At 41.3% G+C, this 6076-nt stretch overlaps 1 long non-coding RNA gene across 1 annotated transcript in view; it reads right to left on the bottom strand.

Moving 5' to 3' along the window:
- The window catches only part of LOC119088501, a 101876-nt gene extending 96814 nt beyond the window's left edge, over nucleotides 1-5062 (bottom strand). The window contains exon 1 of the long non-coding RNA XR_005092147.1: nucleotides 4606-5062. This is a non-coding gene — a long non-coding RNA (uncharacterized LOC119088501). The remainder of the gene's footprint in view (nucleotides 1-4605) is intronic.
- Between the last annotated feature and the right edge of the window lie 1014 nt (nucleotides 5063-6076).

Consider the following 6076-nt stretch of genomic DNA (forward strand, 5'->3'; position numbering starts at 1 on the left):
GTTGAAGTTAAAATTTTCCTCTTTGACTCAAACTTCCTCCTGATATCGGCTGATGGATGAATGGTCTTCTTCTTCTGGTCCCTGAACAATTGGCAGTTTCTTTTCCTTGTTTACTCACCAAGACTCATTCAAGTGACCTTTACCTGCAATGCCTCTCACACTTGTTCCACTTTAGAAGACACTCATCACTTCCAATAGGAGACGGTCACAACTTCTACCAAACTCCTTTCTCAGATGGACATTCCATGGCTTGAAGACCAGTCCTTCAAACAGAAACTCTCAATGGCTTCTAGTAAACCTCAGTAATACTCTACTGCCTTTCTGAGGAAATATAGTTTATTTACATGAACCTAGTTAGTGTCCAAGGTCTTTCTTTGTTAGGAAGATCCCAGATCATATTTATCAACTTACTTCCTATTTTTTTTATTAGCTGAGCCAAATCTGGGCTTTTTAATCTAGGCTTCTCCACCTTGCTGTTTGGTTAATCATCTCTTCAGTTAAGACATGCAATCTCCAAACTACTGCCTATAAAGATCTTCTCAGCTCTCAAAAAAACCTTTAGATGACTACCTTCATGTTAACCCAACTTTATTCCCTCAGCTGAGTTTAGAGTTGAGGTGTAGAGTTTCAAGGGCTCTCAGTTTCAGGCCAAGCTGAATTAACCCCTTTGCTGTGTCACTACGATATTGTAAGTGGCTTGTCATTTGGGGCTATGTGTAACCTTTAGGATTAGGCTGTTTTTGTGGCTAGAAGATCCATAGGCAGCTGAAGGGTACAGCAAGCATGCCGTTCTGACCTGTACTCTAGAGACTCCAGAGTAAAAACCATCCTCTGGCCCAGCCATGCCTCTCCTTTAGTGTAATCACCTCTTAGGGTCTTGTAGTGGTATTGTGTTCCCCAAAATATTGTGCACCCTAATAAACTTATCTGGGGTCAGAGAACAGAAAAGCCACTAGATACAAAGGCTAGAAAATGGTGGCACTCACACATTTAATCCTAGCATTCCAGAGGTAGAAATCCCTCTGGATCTCTGTGAGTTCAAGGCCACATTGGAAACAGTCAGGCATGGTGACACACACCTTTAATCCCAAGAAGTGAGCCTTTAATCCCAGGGAGTGATAGCAGATAGCAGAAAGGTATATAAGGCGTGAAGACCAGGAACTAGAAAGCATTTGGCTGGTTAAGCATTTGGATGGTTAAGCTTTCAGGCTTCTAGCAGCAGTTCAGTTGAGAGCCATTCGGATATGAGGACACAGAAGCTTCCAGTCTCTTCTTGAGGAAACAAGATCAGCTGAGAAGTTGGCCAGGTGAGGTTAGCTGTGGCTTGTTCTGTCTCTCTGATTTCCAGTATTCACCCCAATAACTGGCCTCAAGTTTGATCTCATTAATAAGAACTTTTAAGACTCCTGCTACAGGGTCTCTTTCTATATACTCCCTCTGCATAATTTGCTGTCTAGCTACAGAGAGTCTCAGCTTTCACTTTCTGTCTCTACCTAATCAGTCATAACACAGACCTTCTGGCCCTATCAGAAGCAAGTCTGCAAAGTGCAGGTAACTACAACTGACTGGATAGTTCACACTTCTAATCCCATCACTCAGGAGCCTGAGGCAGGATCGCCATGAGTTCAAGGCCACATTAGATTATAGAGCATGACTCAGAAGGAAACAAAACCTGTCTGGAAGTGTTTGGTTGTTTTTGAGCCATTCTCTTTGCTCCTTTTGATTAGCACCAATTGTTTTGCCCATGACCTCTACTTCCCATTCACTCTGTTGACAAAGACAGGGTTTCCTTTTATTAAGTAACAAGAAGTGGCCAAACACGCTGCAACCAATATTGAATGTTGGCAGCAGTTTACTAGTCATATCTACGTGCAGTCAAGGTTAGATGTATAATGCACACCATACATAGCCACACAGGACCTATACTGCAGTCAAGGGCTATGGAGAAAGAGCTTTGCATTAGCCAGAGGGTACAGTGACTCCTGGATATTCAGGAGGGTGTGACTGACTTGTTTGAATAATTTTACACACTAGAAGCAAACAGAACCTACAGAACTGAGAACATAATGGAGGGCAGCAGGTTAGCTGAAGCAGGGACTAGCTGTGTGGGATCTGTCACTAACGGTGAGGGAGGATGTCTGGAAACAACAGAACAACTCATGGTTATGCTTTGACATATGAATAGGTCTTACTGCAAAGCTCTTCCCCATCTCTATTCTGAACTTCGTCTACTTCTAATCCCCTCCACTTTTGCTAACTAAATATCAGTTGTCATATCCATTCTACTCTGATCACCTCCTGTGCAGTTTCCCCATTTCCATCTTCTGTCCATACCCCATCACCACCACAGCATGTATTTTACCCAACATCTTCAATAAACATTTGCCTATCTCTATCAAATTGCATCAGTACACACTTGCCCTCCATACCCACAAATGCTGCATCCACAGATGCTGTAGATAAAAAACTGTATCTGCACTGAATATGTACAACCCCATTTTCTTATTCCTTAAACAATACAGTATAAGATTTACATAGTATTAGGTGTTATAAGTATTGGTTAGGTATTATAAGTACATCACATTTACATTGTATTGGATACTATAAGTACCATAAAGACAACTAAATGTATATGAGATGATGTGTGTTATGCAACTACTATGCCATTTCTAGTCTCAGATTTTGGTATGAAAGAGGGTCCTAGAAATAATCCACAGCAAACACCAGGAGATGGCAATGCCCTACCACATTTAAAGCACAACAAAATTCCTTGCAGTGGCCATGGGACCCCTCAAGATGTGCTCTCCAATCCCATCCCTTTCCAAATTTATTTCCTAACCTAACTCCTCTTCCCATTGTTCACTCTGCAAACAGCCACAGTGGTCTTCTCCCTTCCCCTTTAAGTCAAGCTTAACCGAATACAAGGACCCTCACCCTTACTGTTCCCCTTATCTGAAATCACAACCCTGCCCCCCAAACCCAGTATTTGCAAAATTACTGTTTCTCTTGTTTCAGATCTCAGCTTAACTGTCACTGTCTGTCCTTGACAACTTTATCTTTCCCCACTGAATATATCCCTACCTGATGATATAGTATACTGGTTTTTATTTGTGTAGTTTGTGGACCTTGCCAGGATATATATTACAAGGTGGCAGGACATTTTTTCTGTGTATTTCTATTGTATTCTCAGTATCTAGTACTGTTTAATATACAGTAGGCAACCAATGAAAATGTGCAATGACAAATGAACAAACTAATGTAAAGGACTAATGTAAACAGTTAATACAATTGCTGGAACCATATTCAAGTTTTAGCAAGAAAATGTTATTCGTTCTCATTAGTATTATGTGCATTTTAGGCCTTCATTTCCCTACTTGTGAGACTGAATGGGGATCACATTCTGAGTGAAATCACTTGTGATGAGGTTGTTTAGCTTTCTAGACAATGGCCTGCCTCTTAATGCCACCCATCTCAAAATTGATTCTTATTTTAACTCAGTAGAACAATAAGCAAACAGTAGGTGCTTAAAAATTAAGAAGAGCATTTTCTGTACGTCCGCTACTTAGTCTGAGGACCTTACATTTAGTAACCCATTCAACCCTCACTCCAGTTTATAAGACAACACCAATGAATATAATCAGTATTCTGATTTTATAGATAAAGAAACCAAGCACAGAGAGGGTAAGACATTTCCCAAACAAAGATTGGCTATTGATTTACTTACCTGTCAGCATTCTATCAGAGAAATCAAACAAAATTTACTGGAGAGACTCTAAGGTGTGATTGAGCCCCTAGGCAGTCTGTAGGGCAGACTAGCAGCAGGCTGCAAGACTCAGGCAGGTATTTAGTCTGCAAGAAGAATGATGTCTTCCTCCAGGAAACCTCACTTTTGCTCCTTCCACCTTTCATATGGAGAGATGAGCCCTCCAGATTAGTGACAATAATTTGCTTAAAGTCAACTGACTGTGGATGCTGCTAACACTAAACACCATCACAAAACCAATACTAGCATTTCATTGAAGAATTTCACCTAGACAATTTGACCCATCACAGTAAATGGCCAACAAAGGTTTGAATCAAGCCTCTGACCCCAAGTATATAATCTTAAGCACTGGGAAGCTCTGCCAATATTTGCAGGCTAGATAAAAATCAAAGACCAACTCCACTGTGAAAGTAGACGGCTGTTTTTCCTCTGGATGGAGACAATTGCCTGCCTTTCCTCTCAAACACCTCAATGTGGAACCTATGGCTAGACTTCTCTGAGCAGAGCTGTTTAAAATATATTTGAAGAGAGATTTGATGTGTGAAGCTCCCTTGCTTTCTAGCCAGAGTTCTTCTCTCTACATGTTTGCGATTTGTAGCAAGGAAAACCCACAAATGGAATCTCAGCACATCTGAATTCAAATGTCCTGGTTGCTTGACTGTAGGATTGGCAGCCTAACAGCTTCCAAGCTGACACAGGCTTGCTGTCCTGGGGAGAGTGACTAAAAGCAATTTACACATTGCAGAGGGTTGAGAGTGTCTTTTCTTTTCTGCTATAAAGAACACTATAACTGATAAAAAGACAGAAAGTCAGGTGGAAAGTCTCCCCTAAGTCCAACTTACCGGAAGGCTAACGTTAGCACCGAAGTCAGCCAGCTTTCCACCTCTCCCTTCCTCTCCTGGCCTCCAGACCGGTTTGCTTCCTGGATTCTTCAGCCTATGACTGTTCCCAGACATTCCGGAAATACAGTGAACACTAATTGAAACTTTGAGGACATAGGATTTTTTTTTTTCTCTTGCTCAACTTTTTACCAGTTCTCACACTCATTTCCTTGTGAGCCAGTCAATTATTAGCAGTTTCTATACAATGAGTGCTTGAGTAGAAAAGTCCCCAGCTAAAGCATATGTAAGAGTTACTGGACCTGAAAGGTCACAGTGTGCCATGCCTTTGCTGTTTCAAGTTGTTGCTTATCATTTGCAACACTCGTGAGTGCTATAGCCTGCTACCAAAACTGTGTCATTCCATTTCCTTTAATAAAAAGTATAAATGAATTCAGCAAATATTTACTTCATCAAAAAAGCCTTCCAAGGTTTAAAAAAAAAAAAAAGAAAGAAAAGAAAAAAGAAACATTGGGAACAACCTCGAAAACCCAGCAAAAGCAAGTGCACAAATCTGGGGGTCTGTGTTATCAGAGGAGCTAAGGGTGTAGCCCTCCCTGAAGGAACAGCATTTTGACTCCACTTAGACAGTCAGAGCTAGCTTCTATGCTGGTCTTGAACATCAGGCTGTGGATCCACTGAGTGCGAACAAAACAAAATGCTAATGTCCTTCCTTACATGGGGAAAGCCAAACAAGAAACAAATGATAAGTAATAAGAAAAAAAAAATGAGTCAGATGAATGGTGATTTTAAGGGGATTATTTGATATAGACGGTGACTGTGGTGGCAATTCGTGGTTGTCAAGTCAAGCAAATCTGGAATTAACTGAAACCCAGTAAGCTGAGTACACCTATGAGGGATTTTTTTCTTAGTTAGATCATTTGAAGTGGGAAGACCCACTTGCCATCTGGATCTTCTGAGGTGGGAAGAGCCACTTTTAATCCAGATCTTTTAAGGTATGAAGATTCACCTTTCATCTGGGCCACACCTTCTGTTGGCAGCCGATATATAAAGGACGTGGAAGAAGGAGATGTTCTCTCTTTCCCTGTTTGTTTGCTCTTGCTCTCTCACTAGCGAGTCTATTCCTTCTCTGTCATTAGAGTTTACTCCTTCCAGATCCCTTCCAGAAAAGGGGAAGTGCTGTGGGATGTTCTGTATGGCAAATGTGTTGCTCTGATTGGTTAGTAAATAAAACACTGATTGGCCAGTAGTCAGGCAGGAGGAAGTATAGGCGGGACAAGGAGGAGAAGAATTCTGGGAAGTGGAAGGCTGAGTCAGTGACACTGCCAGCCGCCACCATGACAAGCCACGAGCCACGTGGCAAGGTATAGATTTATAAAAATGGGTTAATTTAAGACATAAGAATAGTTAGCAAGAAGCCTGCCATGGCCAGACAGTTTGTAAGCAATATAAGTCTCTGTGTTTACTTGGTTGG

The sequence above is a fragment of the Peromyscus leucopus genome, chromosome 9, assembly GCF_004664715.2.
Source record: "Peromyscus leucopus breed LL Stock chromosome 9, UCI_PerLeu_2.1, whole genome shotgun sequence".
Classification (NCBI taxonomy): domain Eukaryota; kingdom Metazoa; phylum Chordata; class Mammalia; order Rodentia; family Cricetidae; genus Peromyscus; species Peromyscus leucopus.